The sequence below is a fragment of the Bombina bombina genome, chromosome 5, assembly GCF_027579735.1.
Source record: "Bombina bombina isolate aBomBom1 chromosome 5, aBomBom1.pri, whole genome shotgun sequence".
Taxonomy (NCBI): Eukaryota; Metazoa; Chordata; class Amphibia; order Anura; family Bombinatoridae; genus Bombina; species Bombina bombina.
The window spans coordinates 383,188,639-383,198,096 of NC_069503.1; the positions used below are offsets into that span (position 1 = coordinate 383,188,639).

General features: G+C 40.7%; 1 long non-coding RNA gene across 1 annotated transcript; it reads right to left on the reverse strand.

Moving 5' to 3' along the window:
- Positions 1-273: 273 nt before the first annotated feature.
- LOC128659348 (uncharacterized) lies at positions 274-6,901 on the reverse strand. Its single transcript, XR_008402340.1, has 3 exons — positions 6,777-6,901; positions 4,805-4,876; positions 274-336 (listed from the first exon to the last, which is right to left on the reverse strand). It is a non-coding gene; the product is annotated as an uncharacterized LOC128659348 (long non-coding RNA).
- Between the last annotated feature and the right edge of the window lie 2,557 nt (positions 6,902-9,458).

Genomic DNA, 9,458 nt, shown 5'->3' on the forward strand with positions numbered 1-9,458 from the left:
TTTATTATTGATAAAACTTTTTTTTTTAAATTTAAAAAAATAAAATATAAATATATAATAACAAAATTAAAATTCGCAAAGCTTTTGTTGTATTTGGCGCACAGCCTCCACCACATTTTCCAGCGCCTGCCTTAAGTTGCCCATAAGAATGAGAATAAAGGGCTCAGTTTGTGTGCCCTGTTCAATGGCTGGAATAAAAACAAAACATGAAATATGTTACAACAATTCACTTTCAAGATATAAGTTCGAAAACATCATATGAAAGATTCCTACTTTCTGTTGCTGCCACCTCCTCTTCTGCTGTGGCCGCATATTCTGTATCCTCATCTGTTTCATCTGTCCGAGAAGAAGCACAAAACCAAACCATTGTTATGGGTTTATAATATGTGTCATGGCTTATATTATACTCCAATTAGAAAGAAAGTTCCCCAGCTTGTGATTAACAGTGACAACCTTTATTGTGCATACAGGGTCCAAATCAGCAACGTTTCGGGCAACAGCTTAGCTTGAAAAAGGCCTAAGTTATCGTTATTTTAGTTTGTTAATTTAGTCCTACATCTGTTGTACTGTTATCCAATGTGTTATTTCTAATGTTCATTTAACTGGCATGTGATGTTCAATCCTTATCAATACTTGCTATTATTCTAAAATGTATAGCTGTCTTATTCCATAGTTTTAACCTCCCCCAATTTTTATTGTCTGTTTACTTAACATCTCACCCTGACCAGACCACAATCTAACTTTCCAATTGGCCTTTCCAATTGTCTTTGATTAGCAATCAACTAAATTTAGTGGACTCAGCTGACTGCCCTCCCTGCATATATTTCACACCAGTCTGAGATGTGCATTGCACAGTGATGTGCATTGCTATAACAACATATGTTCACATTTTCAAAGTGAACATTTTATAAGTGATTCACTAGCAATATAGCAATAGAATTATACAAGAATTGGACAAGGGGCAAGACACAAGGCAAGTACTTTTGTAATATTATGTTTGATATACCTTATTGTTTTCAAATGCGATTGCTACTGTAATACTGTGTCTTATCTGTTTAACTGGTTCCCTCTTTTATAAAAATGCCTAATATCTTCTTATTCCTTTTTGCTGCCTTTTGTCTCTATAACAAACTACATTATTCAATTACTCCTTCTCCCTCTCCACCTGCACTGTTTATTAGCCCATCCCTCTTAAACTCACATTACTTTGTACTCATGAACTTTACCTATTCCTAAACACTCTCTCTCCCCCCTGCACCTCAAAAGCAGTCTCACTACTGCAAATCTGTATCTCATCTTATGTCGCTCTCCCTCTTGCTTCTACTAACTGCTGGCGACATCTCCCCTAATCCTGGTCCCCAACAACTGCCTAGCCATGCACATCCATGTGTACCATCCCACAGACTCAAAAAACTAAACTCTGACAACCTTACTCACATTCCTCTTGCATCAAAAGCCACTTCCCCTTTCACTTGTGCACTTTGGAACTCTCGCTCTGTTTGCAACAAACTCACTTCTATACATGACCTCTTTATCTCCCACTCCCTCAACCTTCTGGCCCTAACAGAAACCTGTCTCTCTCCCCTAGACACAGCATCCACTGCTGCTCTGTCACATGGGGGTCTCCACTTCAGCCACACTCCTAGGTCTGTTAATAGACAAGGAGGTGGTGTAGGTATTTTACTTTCCTCTCATTGCACCTTTCAACAAATACATCCCATCTCTTCCCTCACATTTTCTTCATTTGAAACCCACATGATTCGCTTATTCTCTCCTCTTTCTATACGTGTTGCAGTCATATACCGTCCTCCTGGCTCCTCAACTCAATTTCTAGATCACTTGGCTGCATGGCTACCTTATTTCCTTTCCTCAGTCACCCCTTCCCTCATTCTTGGTGACTTCAACATCCCTCTTGACAATCCCACTGCCTCCACTGCAAAACAACTTCTGAAACTCACTTCCTTTTTTGGTTTGTCACAATGGACTGATTCTCCCACTCACAAAGATGGTCACTCCCTTGACCTGATCTTTAGCTATCGATGCACCCTCTCAAACTTCACAAACTCCCCCTTTCCTCTTTCTGACCACCATCTCCTTGCTTGCAACATATCATCCCTCCCTACAACTCTCCCTCCTTCTGCTCCTCACACCAAACTTCACAGAAGCATTACGTCATTAGATCAACAACAGCTTTCTAATTCCATCAAACCTCTCCTCTCATCCTTCTCCTCCTTTTCATGCCCTGACCAATCTATCTGCCACTATAATTCCACCCTTACATCCGTCCTTGACAATCTCGCCCCTCTTACCATAGCTCGGAAATAAAACACTCATCCTCAGCCCTGGCATACTCCTCTGACACGATACCTACGCAGATGTTCCCGTACTGCTGAGCGGCACTGGAGAGAATCTAGGAGTTCAGCTGATTTTCAACACTACAAATTTATCTTGAACTCCTACTACTCTGCCCTTATTTTCCATAAGCAACACTACTTCTCTACTCTTATCTCTAATCTTTCATCAAACCCAAAACGTTTGTTCTCCACTTTCAATACTCTTCTCCGCTCTCCCCCACCTCCTAATACAACTTCTCTGTCAGCTCAAGACTTTGCCAACCACTTCAATAACAAAATCAACTCCACCAGAAATGAAATTAGCTCTCAACATAATTCCACTCTCTCACCCCCTCAAATGCTCTCAATCAACCACAACCCACATAACCTTAAACTTAGCTCATTCTCCCCTGTTACTGAGGAAGAAGTTTAGGCACTTTTACTGCGCTCTCACATCACTACCTGTCCCCTTGACCCTATCCGCTCACAGCTAATCCCCTCCCTCTCTGCCACCCTTACCCCTATACTCACACACACTTTCAACCTCTCCTTCAGCACTGGTATATTTCCCTCATCGCTGAAACATGCACTGGTCACACCTATCCTCAAAAAACCTTCCCTTGATCCTACCTCCCCATCCAACTACCGCCCTATTTCCCTCCTCCCTATTGCATCAAAGCTTCTCGAAAAACTAGCTTATGCACGCCTTTCCCATTTCCTTACAATAAACTCCCTCCTTGACCCATTGCAATCTGGATTTCGTCCCCATCACTCCACAGAAACAGCAATTGTTAAGGTTACCAACGACCTACTTGCAGCAAAATCAAAAGGCCACTTTTCTCTGCTTATTCTCCTTGATCTGTCCGCAACCTTTGACACTGTTGACCACCCTCTCTTGCTCCAAACCCTCCAATCCTTCGGCATATGTGACACAGCCCTCTCGTGGCTCTCTTCCTACCTGTCAAACCGTACCTTTAGTGTAGCCTTCTCTGGGGCCTCCTCTGCCCCGTCACCACTTTCTGTCGGAGTACCGCAAGGCTCTGTCCTCGGTCCCCTTCTCTTCTCAATCTACACGTCATCACTAGGTTCCCTAATAAAGTCCCATGGTTTACAATATCATTTGTATGCCGACGACACCCAAATCTACTTCTCTGCACCAGACCTTTCTCCTTCCTTGCTAACTCGTGTCACTAACTGTCTTTCTCACATCTCCAACTGGATGCCCTCTCACTACCTCAAGCTAAATCTCTCCAAAACTGAGCTCCTTATTTTCCCCCTTCTTCAAAACTGTCCAACCCCAATCTCTCTATAACTGTTGACAACTCCATCATTACCCCTACCCCGCATGCCCGATGTCTCGGGGTCACATTTGACTCAGATCTTTCTTTCACTCCTCACATTCAGTCCTTGGCTAAAGCCTGCCGCTTCCACCTTAAAAACATCTCTAAAATTAGACACTTCCTTACACAAGACACAACTAAGATTTTAATTTACTCTCTCATCCTCTCCCGCCTCGATTACTGCAACTCTGTCGTCTCTGGTCTCCCCACCTACCGCCTAGCTCCTTTACAATCCTTAATGAATGCCTCTGCCAGACTCATCTTCCTTACAAGTCGCTCTTCATCTGCTGCACCTCTCTGCCAATCTCTTCACTGGCTTCCTCTTGCCTCTAGGATCAAACACAAAATTCTCACTCTGACATACAAAGCCCTTAACTGCACTGCTCCCCCCTATATCTCAGATCTTGTCTGCAGATACTCTCCTTCCCGTCCCCTTCGCTCTGCTCAAGACCTCCTACTCTCCTCCTCTCTTGTCACCTCATCACACTCCCGTTTACAGGACTTCTCCAGACTGGCTCCCATCTTGTGGAACTCTCTGCCTCGCTCCACAAGACTCTCTTCTAGTTTTAAAAGCTTCAAGTGCTCCCTAAAGACTCTACTGTTCAGGGATGCATACAACCTATGCTAACCTTACTTTATACCAGTTCCTTGCTATCCCCTGAACCCCCCTAGCATGTAAGCTTAAGAGTCCAGCTGTTTGTTGATCACCTTCTCAAGAGCTGACTACAACAGTGCAACTCTTGGCAGGGCCCTCTACCTATTTGATCCCTATAACTGTTTTTTTTTTTACTCCGCCTTTGTTAATAGCGCTGCGGAATCTGTTGGCGCTCTACAAATAACCGATAATAATAATAATAATAATAATAATAAAGTTGTTGCACAAACATTGCTGATTTGGACCCTGTATGTACAATAAAGGTTGTCACTGTTAATCACAAGCTGAAGAACTTTCTTTCTTATTGATGTGCTGGGCTTGGTAAGCCCTCTCTGTGTCTCGTGAGTAGTAGGTGCTGTACTCCATTGTTGTTATAGATTATACTCCACATAGTTTGACATAAAAAAAAATTGGCGTGTCTACAAATTCAATATCAACATATCAGTGAAAAAAAAAAAGATAGGATAAATGTTTACATTCAGTATCAGCCACCTCCTCCAGACTCCCCTCAGGACTCCTGGCTGCTGTGGCATATTCATCACCTTCAGCTGTCCGAGAAGAAGCACAAAACACAAAAACCTTGTTAGTGATGTGGAATATGTGTCAAGGCCTAGGTTACACCCCACATTGTCCTCCCAAACAAAATAAATGAAGCTCTCATAATTCACAATCAATATAGCAGTGACAAAACAGGATATGACAGTCAAAAAATAGTAACCCAATACAGCACTATTCATGTCCCTCTATACACACCCTGCTCCGTGTTGAACTTATAAGTGCCTATGAAAACATGTTTGAGGTGGAAACCAGAGTTGAATTGCATGCATCTCATACCATTTTATGTATGAGAGAAGTGATAGAAAGGAAGTGCAGTTTAAATCACTTTTGAAGCATATTGTCAGGAACCAAGCCTCCAGATTAAAAAGAAAAAGAAAAGGTCTGGGAGGCATTCTGCTAAGAAGGGCTGTGTGGGGATTTGAACCTGTGGCTCTGTGGTTACTATTCCTGTGTGCTTGTAAGTCGGTTTGCTTGTGTGTTGAGCCACAGCCAGTTCTAGGAATAGCAAGGAACTTAAAAGATCTGATAAATAACTATTTGCCTTACTTGTTATTACACCTTTGCAACACACAGGTGTTCTCAATTCTGGAATTAATCAGAACCAACCCTGTGCAAAACCTCCCTATTTAAGGATGGCTTTTAGTCTGCATTGGTGTCTTCACATTGGACCTGTTTTGTCAAGTCAGAACCTGTTTCCTGTATTTCTTTGGAGAAAGATTTCCTTTGCACCTGTTTACAAGGTATTACCAGGAGAAAGCCTTTACCTTTAAACCTGTTACCAATCTACAAGTTTGTTTCCTGCTTTATGCAATTCCTGCACTTGGCCATTGCCAGGAGAAAGATTTCCTTTGCACCTGTTTACAAGGTATTACCAGGAGAAAGCCTTTACCTTTAAACCTGTTACCAATCTTCAAGTTTGTTTCCTGCCTTGTGCATTTCCTGCACTCAGCAATTACAAGGAGAGAGACTTTACCTTTAAACCTGTTACCAGTTTGCAAGTTGTTTCCTGCATTGTGCAATTCCTGCACTCAGCAATTACAAGGAGAGAGACTTTACCTTTAAACCTGTTACCAGTTTGCAAGTTGTTTCCTGCATTGTGCAATTCCTGCACTCAGCAATTACAAGGAGAGAGACTTTACCTTTAAACCTGTTACCAGTTTGCATGTTGTTTCCTGCCTTGTGCAATTCCTGGACTCAGCAATTACAAGGAGAAAGACTTTACCTTTAAACCTGCTACCTGTTTACAAGTTGTTTTCTGCCTTGTGCAAATCTTACATTTCAGTTATTACCAAGAGAAAGACTTACCTTTTTGAATCTGCATCTCTGCTTACTAGTTTTCTTTATTTTCACTCCTGCTGTATGTGGTCTTAACATACCTGAGTAGCATATTTAAATATTCTGCAAGTATTTGCTTAAACAAAGTATTTTGTTGTTTAAATAAATTTGTTTTCATTTTCAATCAGTATGGCTTCTACTAATCTTCCTTTAAAGCAACTGTTCCAGACAATGAGGCTCTCACATGATATCCTGAGACAGAACATGACACATATCTCTGGACAATTTTCTAATTTTTAACGCTTCAACAGCAACAATGGTGCCTGCTCTAAAGTAATATTTTTTTAAAGTTTCACTGCCTGTGAGCTTTAATCAATGTGTGTGCCTTCTTTCTCTTGAAATGCCTACACATTATTACTTACTGTACAGTAGTAATGTTTTTTGATATTGGATAGGACAGGTGTGCTGCCTATATTTAATTGGATGCCCTGGGCAACGAACTTGTGTTCATAGGCAATAATTAATACAGGGTGAAACTGCATTATTAAACAATATAATTTTGTTTATCAGTCTTTTACAGTTAAATAATAAGAACATGTTGATATGTTAAATTACCTTATGTATCTGACATATCCGAAGAAGATGTGCCCGACTCCCTCATAGGTTGTAGGAGGCTTAAAGGTAGTGGTAGGGATGCCCTGTTGCTCCTTGGGCTCTCCATGGAGAATGGCAACAAATATCTGGGTCTCCTGTGTCGTGGTCTTGTTATATCTGCAATGATACAATGATGAATGTCAACATTAGAATCAGTTTTATTTTAATATGACGTTTAATGTCAATGTTTTTTAAAAGTATGGATATTATATATTCCATAGTAAACCAAAATTATTTATTAAAATATTACAATATATCTATTTAAATATATAGTTTGTAGGTGTATGCACGCTCACATCTGTCATCAACTGCCAGGGTGCTATATGGATATGTCAATAGCTTCAAAATTAGAATAAGCATTCACTGGACTTTTATTACAACATGGCCACCAGCAATGTGAAATTCAAAATGACCGTCAATAAGCAGACTATTAATTTCCTTGATTTGACTGTCTTTAAGAATGTACAGAAACTGGGTACCACTTTATATCACAAACAAACTGACCGAAATTCTATATTAAGAGCAGACAGTTGCCACCCTCCAGCCTTATTAAAGGGGATAGTAAAATCTCAGTTCATCAGAAATATGAGAAATAATTCCGATGCTACCACAGGGCTCTCCCAATTGGCAGGAGTGGGTGAGAGATTCCGTGACAGGGGGTATAACACATCAGTTATTCAACACACCATGACTACAGTGTCCACACTTACCCAAAATGAACTGATCAAGCCTACACCAAAAAGAATTAATTATGACCACTACGTTCACTTCAGCTACTAAAAACACAGGACGTATTTTACATCATCATTGGCCCATTATGTCCTCCGATCCTCCGATCCAAAATTACCATTTACTCGACAGTTGCAACCTATGGTAGGTTTCAGGAGGGGCACCAATCTTAAGGACCTTTTAATGAAAACGGACCCGAAATCAAGTTATATAACGGGGACCACAAGAAATATTAAAGGCTCCTATCGGTGCTTGGGCTGCACAATGTGCAATGGTCTAGTCAGTACTAGAACTTTTCATCACCCTCATACAAACAGGAGATATGTGATCAAACACTCCATTATGTGCACCACTACACACGTAGTGTACCTATTTTTTTGTCCATGCTCGTGCTTCTATGTGGGTAAAACCACAGGCACGTAACGTGAACGCATGGCAAATAACCGGCATGCAATAAGAACTGCATTGAAACAAGGAGACTCTGAACAACCGGTGGCACGCCACTGTGCCAATCAAGGCCATGCGGTTTCCTCCATACGCTATATTCTCATCGACCACATACTCCCATTGGACCGAGGAGGGGATCGAAATAAAACACTACTTAAACGTGAAGCCCAGTGGATTTTCAAACTTGGAACTATACATCCAGGGGGATTAAATACCACACCTGATTTCAAGAATCTTGCATGATCCTACAGGGTAGTGCCACCTACTTGGGGTACAACCTAGGGGCATTGTGGCTATGTGTAGTTCCTAGCCCCCTTTCTCTTGCGAGTGAGGGAGGCTCGTTACTTACGACACAACTGAGTGGGAGTGATTGCTCCTACCTCTGTTTGTGGAAGCCTGGCCCCAGAGGCATAGTTACTCATTTTTGCACTATATACCCTAGGTGGGGACATCATTGATACACTCCTAAATCGAAGGGGTTAATTAGATGGAAAGCCTTGAGGCACTCCATGGCTTAGATAGCCTGATTATATTCGGGCACTCACAAGCTGGTCCAATTTATCTGTGGTTTTTATACTAGTAGATAATGAAGAGTTTTTACTAGATGTATACCATAATTATCTTTACTATATGTATATTACCATGATTTTTACTACATGTATATCATGGCATCTTTACTATAAGTATATTTAGGTATCTTTCCAGATTTGGGTACTATGGACATCCTATTAATTGTTAGAAGTTACTACGTATATCCCTCTATATATGTTTGATAAACCTGATCAGTCTGCGCCCTTGAGGTCTGACAGTCTTTCACTGAGAGACTGGGTTGATACATGTGAAAATATATTGTTTATAACCCTTCCCAACAGGGCTATTTAAATATATGTGGAGCCAAATAAATGGCTGATGCATTTCCACATATGCACTCACCACTCCCGTGGTTGATGAAGATTCCAACCTTGCTCCCTCCTGTTTTGAATACATTTCCCACTAATATACCCCATGGGAATACATATCAGAACCCTATTAGAATCAGATATTGTATGTATACAGCCAGGTCATATATTTACCATAATATATGCAGTCATTTATCATAACTAAAGTAGACAAAGTCCAGCAACAATTCCCACTTTTACTGTTTATGTTTATTTTAAATTTATGTTCTCCATTGTTTATTTTAAGTTAATATGTACATGTATTTGTCTGCACTATGGTTTTGCACATATGAGATTAAGAGGTATTGTCTCATATTTTCACATACCAGGTTTATGTTGTATTGTTTCAATAGTTTAATTTGCCTAAACACGACTCACAGTGGTTTCTTGTAACCATGACTACAGTCACCATGGCAAGCTATATACACATTTGCACACGATCGCCAGTATGCTATACAACTACGGCGATCTGAATACTTATACATGACACTTAGTTCTATTTGACTCACTATTTACATGTATTTATATG